This window comes from Mobula birostris, chromosome 10 (assembly GCF_030028105.1).
Source record: "Mobula birostris isolate sMobBir1 chromosome 10, sMobBir1.hap1, whole genome shotgun sequence".
NCBI classification, from domain to species: Eukaryota; Metazoa; Chordata; class Chondrichthyes; order Myliobatiformes; family Myliobatidae; genus Mobula; species Mobula birostris.
Genome location: NC_092379.1, coordinates 37634140 through 37643684, shown reverse-complemented (window position 1 = coordinate 37643684; position 9545 = coordinate 37634140).

The window sequence follows — 9545 nt, the reverse complement described above, 5'->3', positions numbered from 1 at the left end:
CCTTCTCGTGTGGTTTAGCCTCTAAGCCCAGCGGAACTGTTTGTACTGACAGGAGAAGGGGCGAAGGCGGGTCCTACTGCCTTAAAACCAGTGCTTCAGGTAGATTGAGCTCATCAGCCTGGGAAGACAGTCCGTCTAAGAGGGGGAAAACTCTGCTTTCAAACCTCGGCTGCCTTGTGGCCATACCCACTCATGGGAAAGGCTTCGAGAGTAAATCCTGAGGACAGATCGGGAGCTGGAGTCCCTAAGGCAATCCGACACTGCCTTCAACCTCATTCTGGCAACTCCTGCGATGACACCGGTGCCAAGTTGTATCGGCCCTTGCCCTTCCCTTGGACAACGTTGGTGTCGTGGAGAGGGAAGACTTGCTGCATGGGCAACTGCCGGTCTTCCATAAAACCTTGCCCAGGCCTGCGCCCTGGAAACCTTCCAGGTGTGGATCCATAGTCTCGTGAGACTAACGGATGCCAGCACCAGTTCGAAGAAAGAAGCTGTCCCGTAGCCTATTGATCTTGGCTTTAATGCTGTGGTAGTGAAGCAGCAGAAACAGTTTATGGTTGGGTGGGGGGTGACTGGTGTCCCCGATGATCTTCCTTTCTGCACCTGCTGCTGTAAATGTCCTCAATGGAGGGAAGTTCACATCCACAGATGTGCTGGGCTGTCCGTACTACTCTCTGTAGTGGCCAGCAATCAAGGTTGGTGCAGTTCCCGTACCAGGCAGTGATACAGCTAGTCAGGATGCTCTCAATGGTGCCCCTGCAGAAGGTCTTGAGGATTTGGGGACTCGTGCCGAACCTCTTCAGTCGCCTGAGGTGGAAGAGACGCTGTTGTGCCTTTTTTTTTGCCACATAGCCGGTGTGTACAATCCAGGTGAGATCTTTGGTGATGTGTATACCGAGGAACGTGAAACTACTCACCCTCCCAACTGCAGTCCCAAATGGCCTGATTCTGTTCCTACATCTGTGGTCTTGCATCATAAAGGTGTTTTTCTCCCCCTGGGAAGGAGATCTCAGACACTGTGGCTAAATACATTTTGTTTCTCTCTTTATTGCTCAGTCTGGACACCATGAACGAAGATTCATTGACTGGCACCTCTTCACTGTACTCCAGCACCTTCGTCCGAGTAATCTCTGTCAACGTAGAAATGCAGTACACGAGAGACGTTGCTGTAAAATGCAACCCCAGGATCACACCCCATAAGAACGACTGGATTGGAATTTTCAAGGTAAGAACCTCCCTCCCCACCTGGCAAATACAAAATAGTAATTGGTTTATCGATTTAGAGACACAGCACGAGATAGCCCTTCGAGCAGCCCCCACCGATTGTAAACCCACACAAACTGCTGGAGGAACTGCAGCACATCAGGCAGCACCCATGGAAAGGAGTAAAACGGGTGATGCTTTGGGCGGAGAGTCGTCTTCAGGACTGAGAAGGAAGGGGGGGGGCGATGCCTGAATAAAATGGTGGGGGGGGAGGCTAGGTGAAGCCAGGTGGGTGGGAAGGGTCAAGGGGGCTGCAGAAGGAAGAGTCTGACTGGAGGTGGAGAGTGGACCATTGGAGAAAGGGAAGGCAGCTGAGAAGAAGTGAAAGGTCAGAGCCAGGAATGGGCGGGGGGGGGGAAGGTCAGAGCCGGAAATGGGCGGGGGGGTGAAAGGTCAGAGCCGGAAATGGGCGGGGGCGGGAAGGTCAGAGCCGGGAATGGGTGGGGGGGTGAAAGGTCAGAGCCGGGAATGGGCGGGGGGGGGGGGAGGTCAGAGCCGGGAATGGGGGGGGCGGTGAAAGGTCAGAGCTGGGAATGGGCGGGGGGGGGGAGGGAATTTTGTTCACTGGAAGGAGAAATCAATGTTCATACCATCAGGTTGGAGGCTACCCAGATGGAATATGAGTGTTGGGGCTTCCCCACCCTGAGCGTGGCCTCATCTTGGCACGAGAGGAGGCCATGGATCGACATGCGGGAATGGGAATTAACTTATTAACCTACCCGTCTTTGTTCTGTGTGAGGGACCCGGAGCACCAGGGGGAAAGCCACGAGCACACAGGAAGACCACACAAACGTGCTGACTGAGGATACGGGATTTTAACACCAATCCCAATGCCCTGAGCTGTAATAGCCTCACGTGAACCACTAGGCTACCGTGGAGTCCCACCCCTTACTATTGTCACATGTACTGAGGGTCATGTGGGTGGCAGGATGGAGATGAATCTCTACCAAAGGAGGTGTGAGGCGCAGCTTCCCTCTGCTGGCCTGCTGGTCACCCCTGGGCAAGGTGTAGCACCTGCGTAGCCCCCACTCCCCGATCAGGGTCACATGAAAGCATGGGAGCAGGTGGTGGATGGTCGTATGAGCAGCCGGTGCAGATCACAAGTTCTGATTATGTGACTGCTGACGCCAGGCGGACAATCTCAGAAGAGTATTGATAATGTGGCTGGGGTGAGGTCACCTGTCTTGTAAAGACACTGGCCAGAAGAAGGCAATGGCAAACCACTTCTGTAGAAGAATTTGCCGAGAACAATCATGGTCGTGGAAAGACCATGATCGCCCACGTCATGCAACACGGCGCATGATGATGTCAGGCGACGTGGCCCATAACGAATGAACTAAGAGACAGTGAAAATACTTGCTTTGTGTGCCCTCTGCAGAGATTATTTCATTCCAACACGACATTTGAGGGAAGACAATAACGGAATACAGAATATATTACAGTTACTCAGAAAGTGCAACGCCAGCGGATAATAAAGTGAACAGTTACAATGAGGTACATTGTGAGGTTAAGAGTCTATGTTATCCTGTTAGGGGATCGTTCAGTAGTCCTATAACAGCAGATTAAAAACTGACCTGGAACCACGTGGCACTTTATCCATCTGTCTGATGGGCGGGGAGAGGATGAAATAATCTAGATTGACTAGTTTTGTCTTTTTTTACAAATGCTGCTTAACTACAGTACAGTGCAAAAATCATAGGTATATATATATATGTACTGTATATAGGTAGGGTGCCCAAGACTTTTGCACAGTACTGTATTTGTCAATGTGGAGCGGAGAGTGAGTTTGTAAATCCGATGGGAGGAAAGGACGTTGGGAATGGTGAGGACGGAGCACTGTGGGAGGGGTGTGGGACAGGTGGCAGAGAAGGAGTGCCAGAGGCAGGTGCAAACACACCCAGCCCTGAGAGACCAGGCAAGGTCATTTGATTCCAAACAATTGGTTTATTGATCATTACAGAATGTCCCTCTGGTGCTTCCTGCTCCCTCCCCTCTCCCTTTCCCTTTTCCCAACCATGATTCCCCTCTCCCTGCCCCCTTCTACTCTCAGTCCACAATAGACACCCACATCAGAATCAGGTTTATTGTCACTCACATATGTCGTGAAATTTTATTCTTCATGGCAGCAGTACAGAATTGAGAGCTACAGAGTAGGAGTTTGAAGAGATTTGGTATGTCAACAAATGCACTTGAAAACTTCCGTGGTGAGCATTCTGACACTGTCAGATATGGGGGTGGGGGGAGGTGGGGGCTACTGCACAGGACCGAAAGAAGCTGCAGAGGGTGGTAAATCTAGTCAGCTCCATCTTGGGTACTAGTCTACAAAGTACCCAGGGCATCTTCAAGGAGCGGTGTCTCAGAAAGACAGCGTCCATTATTAAGGACCTCCAGCACCCAGGGCATGCCCTTTTCTCACTGTTACAGTCAGGTAGGAGGGACAGAAGCCTGACAGCACACACTCAGCGATTCAGGAACAGCTTCTTTCTCTGCCATCCGATTCCCAAATGGACATTGAACCCTTGGACACTACCTCGCTTTTTTAATCTATATTATTTCTGTTTCTGCACAATTTTGTATCTATTCAACATGCATATACTGTAATTGATTTACTTATTTATTTTTCTTTTTTTCTTCTTCATTACGTGTTGCGTTGAACGGTCGCTGCTAATTGGACAAATTACACGACACATGCCGGTGATAATAAACCTGATTCTGTGTGATACATAAATTTACTACAGTACGGTGTAAAAGTCTTGGGCACCCCACTATATACCTGAGCCTTTTGCACAGTGCTTTATGTCTTGTAGTTTTGTGATCTGCCTGCACAGTTCTTTGGCTTTTAGCTATCCTTCCGTTTTGCCGCAGGTTGGACGGAGTACAGCTGGAGATTACCGCACGTTTGTTTGGGCTCCTCTCCCGAAGGAGGTCGGTCAGGTGGAACGCCAGCAGCAAGTAACGTTCGAAGGTAAGGGGAGTTTGAAAGCTTCCGATGCACCCAGCTTGCTCGTAGAGTGTTGCCCAAAAGAGGGACCTTAGATGCTGCAAGTCGCTTCAGTTCCTCAGTGAAGTTACTGATTGGTTCTCGGAACGCAGGAGAAGTCCACGATTGGTTAATGTCAAGTGTAAAGGAGAACAAAATAAATGTTACTCCAGATCTGATACAAGACAAAAAAGAACACAAGATAACCAACACAATAAGATAAAGAACACTGTAATTTAAAAAAAACGGAATAAATATAAAAACATAAGATAGCTTATATACACAGATTTCAAAATGGACATTCAACCCATGAACTCATTACTTTTTTTTGTAAATTTTCTGTTTTTTGCACTACTTGTTTAAATTTATCTATTTAATATACTGTACATATACTTGCTGTAATTCACTTGTTATTGCATTGTGCCGCTCCCGCAAAGTTAACAAATTCCATGACGTATGCCAGCGATGTTAAACCTGATCCTGATACAAAATTTAAAGAGTGCAAAATGAGAGCAAAAAAAGCAGCGAGGTGTTGTTCATGGGTTCAGTGTCCATTCAGAAATCTGATGGCAGAGGGAAGAAGCTGTTCCTGAATCATTGGATGTGTGTCTCCAGGCTCCTGTACCTCCTCCCTGATGGTGGAGGGGAAGAAACTGTTCCTAAATCGCTGAGTGTGTGCCTTCGGGCTCCTGTACCTCCCCCCTGATGGCAGAGGGGAAGAAACTGTTCCTGAATCACTGAGTGTGTGTCTTCAGGCTCCTGTACCTCCTCCCTGATGGTAGCAATGAGAAGAGGGCATGTCCTGGGTGATGGGGGGGTCCTTATTAATGGATGCTGTCTTTCTGAGGCATCACCTTTTGAAGATGTCCTTGATGCTGAGGGGGAGGGGGGTGGGCTATTTCCTGTGTTGGAGCTGCCTGTGTTTGCAACCATCCGCAGTTGTTTCCAATCCTGTGCAGTGGCCCCTCCATACCAGACCAGTGATGCAGCCGGTTAGAATGCTCTCCATTAGAAGTAGAGCTACTAGGACTTGATGTTTCAATTCTTTATGGTAAGTTGGCACTCTCGATGCTGGCAGTGGGCTTGGAGTGGTGACAAGGGGGGAGGGTAGGTACGTCATCGGGGTCATCAGGTGGGCACTCTCCTTTGACGTTTCGTTGATAAGCCCACGACGTCTCCAGAGGGCTCAACGGTGCTACCTGGTGTCCCAGATACACCCCCCTCAGTTCCATACCCTCCTGTCTTCATCTTGCAGCCCAGTTGTTGTCTTTCCTTTTAATCCAAATCCAGTTGCTGCTTTCTTCTGCTGCATTTGACAAGGACTTGATTGCTTGTTGGAGGGAGTGACCCCTCACCCCCATCTTCTTCAATAGACTGGTCGTAGATGTGGCAACGAATCCCCTGCATCCCACTTCTGCAGGGAAAATCTTGGTCTTCCAGCCATTCTGGGCAGCTTCAGTTGCCAGTTCGGAGTACTTGGTCTTTTCCCTCTCATAAGCTTCTTCGACACCATCTTCCCATGGTACTGTCAATTCCACAACATATGCCAGCTTGGCTGTTGTGGACCACAGGACCATGTCTGGCCCGAGTGCTGTAGCCGCAATGTCTGGGGGAAACACAAGCTTTTTTTCCAAGTTCATGTCCATTTTCCAATCCCGAGCAACCTGCAGCATGCTTACATCTTTCGATGTTATATGGTGCTCTGGAGGTTGGCCTGCTGGTACAAATCGTGTGATGTGGACATTTACTGCCGATGTTTGTGGGAGAGCATTTGTGGTGATTCGCCTCTATTCCAAGATTGATGCCAGCTGTCTGAGAACTTGGTTATGCTGCCAAGTGTACCGCCCCTGGGTGAGGCTCGTGGTGCATCCTGTTAAAATGTACCTTAGTGATCCAGGTGCTTGACAAAGAGAGCAAGCGGGGTCTTCTCCCCACCACTGGTTCAGGTTCTGGGGTGTGGGTAGGAGGTCATAAGTGGCTCTGGTGACAAAACTTAGCCGGGATCCCTCCATCTCCCAGATGTCACGCCAGCTAAGTTTCCTCTTTTCCAGGCTCTCCCAATTAGTCCAGTGGTCCTGCTTGGTCATTGAGAGGGCTCTGGCGTGTCGCTCTGCCTCCTCCTGTCTTCTCAACTCCTCCACCATGAGCCGTCCCTTTTGCACTGGTGTTGCCCTGTGCCATTGAGGAGCCTTTGGGACAAGCCCGAGCCCGGCTCTCCCATGTTGGACTTGGCCACCCACATCTCTGAAGTGAAGAGCAGACTTAGCACTCTGAACGGCTTCAGATGGAGTCCACTTCCTCTCCGTTGCCACACAGGGGGCCACTGTTCGAATAACAGTATCTTCAGATTCAGTGAGTGCATTTGAATTCTTCCACAAGACTTGCAATTGGTGATTCCAATTTGCCGTTCCCTCACAGTCCAACAAGACCACCTTGCCAGATTGGGGAGAGGCTCAGGAGTAAACCCAGAGGGAAAATTCTGAAGCTGGAGTCCCTACATTGAGTTCAGCACTAACTGGAAACTCCTCTGACATTGCCGGTGCCAAACTGTCGATCTCTGCCATTCCTTTGCATTTGTCAGCTGCATGGAGAGAGCTAGCCTGCTGTGTGGGCAAAAACTTGCTCTCCGTGTTGTACTTCCCTGGCTTGCACATCATGTAGACAGCTCGGACACAACATCCATGGTCCATTCTGACCAATGGAGGACCTCCAGGTCTAGCTCATTAACAGACTCCTTCAGCGGACTGGAGGACAGTCTCCATATGAAAGACCGGAAGAACTTAAAACATTGGAGCAGTCTATCGAGTCTGCTTTGCCCTTTCATCACGGCTGATCCATTTCCCTCTCAAACCCATTTTCCCTTTAACCTCTGACGCCCTATCTAATCATTTGGTGATGCATTGCCTGAGCTGCCTATTCAAACATCCAATATCAGTCCATCCTTTCTGAGATAAGGGGCCCAAAAGTGCACACAAGACTCCAGGTGAGGCCTCACTACTGCCTTATAATGCCTCAGCATTACATCCTTACATGCAGAAAGACTGGAATCCTCTCTCTCTCTCTCTTACTCACGCTGACACCAAGCTGTCTGGCCAGGGCAAACATCTGCCAGCAGGTTTGGTTGCTAACTTGAAAGCCAGCTCACGTTCCCAACCTCCGAACCAAAGCCCTGCTTGGGCTGAAGGCTAAAGCAGTGAAAAGACCCATTGGCGTGACCCTCAGACGTTCCTTCAACGATATCCCTGCAGCTGAGGACAGGAGTCCTTTAATAGAACATACAACAGTATAGTACAGGAACAGGCCCTTTGGCCCTCAATGTTGTGCCAGACCAATTAAATTAGTAATCAAATAGCTAACTAAGCTCATCTCTCCTGCCTACACAATGTCCATATCCTCCCATCTTCCTCACATTCTTGTGCCTATCTAAACATCTCTTAAAAATCTCTATTGTATCTATCTCAGCCACCACCACAGGCACCCACCACTCTCTGTGTAAAAGATCCGCTCTCACATCTCTGAAATTACCCTCACTCACCTCCTCCTCTCCTTGGACTCCCCGCTCTGGTTCTCTGCCTGCTCTGGATCTTCTCATCTCGAATTGCCGAAGGGACATCAACCGTCTCGACTTCATCACTCCTTCACTCCTCTACTGAACGCACTGCCCTCTGCTCTCCCCGCACCAATCCCAACCTGACCATCAAACTGGCAGGCAAATGGGATGCTGTTGTAGTGTGGCCCACTGACCTCTACTTTGCTGAGGCCAGGCTGTGACTCTCAGACACTTCCTCACACCTACCCCTCGAGGAAGACCCCACCCCACACCATCAGAAAACTGTCTCCGACACATCACTGACTTCATCCACTCTGGAGAACTCCCAACCGCTGTTACCAAACTCATAGTTCCCTTACCCTGCACTGCTCGCTTCTACCTCCCACCAAAGATCCACAGATCGGACTCTCCGGGTTGGCCTGTTGTCTCTGCCTGCTACTGCCCCACTGAACTCATGTCCTTATATCTCGATTCCATTCTATGCCCTACACAAAAAGCTGCCTGATATTCAGGAGAACATAGATGGGTCCCCGAGACCAGAACAGCACCTTATACAAAGTGGAAATTTCTCATCAGTCAAGCCTTGGAGTGAGACCATAAGCACCAGACTGCCACCTCCAACATAGGAACATAAGAAATAGGAAAAAGGAACAGGTGTAGGCCATCTGGCCCATCAAGCCTACTCCACCATTTAATAAGATCATGGCTGATCTGCCCATCGACTCATCTCCACCTACCTGCCTTTTCCTCGGAACCCAACGGCCTCAATGACTACAGACCGGTGGCATTGACCTCCCACATCATGAAGACCCTGGAGAGACTTGTTCTGGAGCTGCTCTGGCCTATGGTCAGGCCACACTTATCCCGGCCAGTTCGCCTACCAGCCCCGACTAGGAGTTGAGGCTGCCATCCTCTACCTGCTGAACCGTGTCTACCCCACCTGGACAAGCCAGCGAGCACTGTGAGGGTCATATTTTTTGACTTCTCTAGTGCGTTCAACCCCATCCTCCCTGCTCTGCTGGGGGAGAAGCTGACAGCGATGCAGGTGGATACTTTCCTGGTGTCATGGATTCTTGACTACCTGACTGGCAGACCACAGTACGTCTGTGTGTCCGACAGAATGATCAGCAGCACCGGGGCTCCACAGAGGACTGTCTTGTCCCTCTTTCTCTTCATCATTTACACCTCGGACTTCAACTACTGCACAGAGTCTTGTCATCTTCAGAAGTTTTCTGATGACTCTGCCATAGTTGGATGCATCAGCAAGGGAGATGAGGCTGATTACAGGGCTACGGTAGGAAACTTTGTCACATGGTGTGAGCAGAATTATCTGCAGCTTAATGTGAAAAAGACTTTAAGTGGCTGGTGGTAGACCTGAGGAGAGCTAAGGTACCGGTGACCCCTGTTTCCATCCAGGGGGTCAGTGTGGACATGGTGGAGGATTACAAATACCTGGAGATACGAATTGACAATAAACTGGACTGGTCAAAGAACACTGAGGCTGTCTACAAGAAGGGTCAGAGCCATCTCTACTTCCTGAGGAGACTGAGGTCCTTTAACATCTGCCGGACGATGCTGAGGATGTTCTATGAGTCTGTGGTGGCCAGTGCGATCATGTTTGCTGTTGTGTGCTGGGGCAGCAGGCTGAGGGTAGCAGACACCAACAGAATCAGCAAACTCATTCGTTTGGCCAGTGATGTTGTGGGGATGGAACTGGACTCTCTGATGGTGGTGTCTGAAAAGAAGATGCCG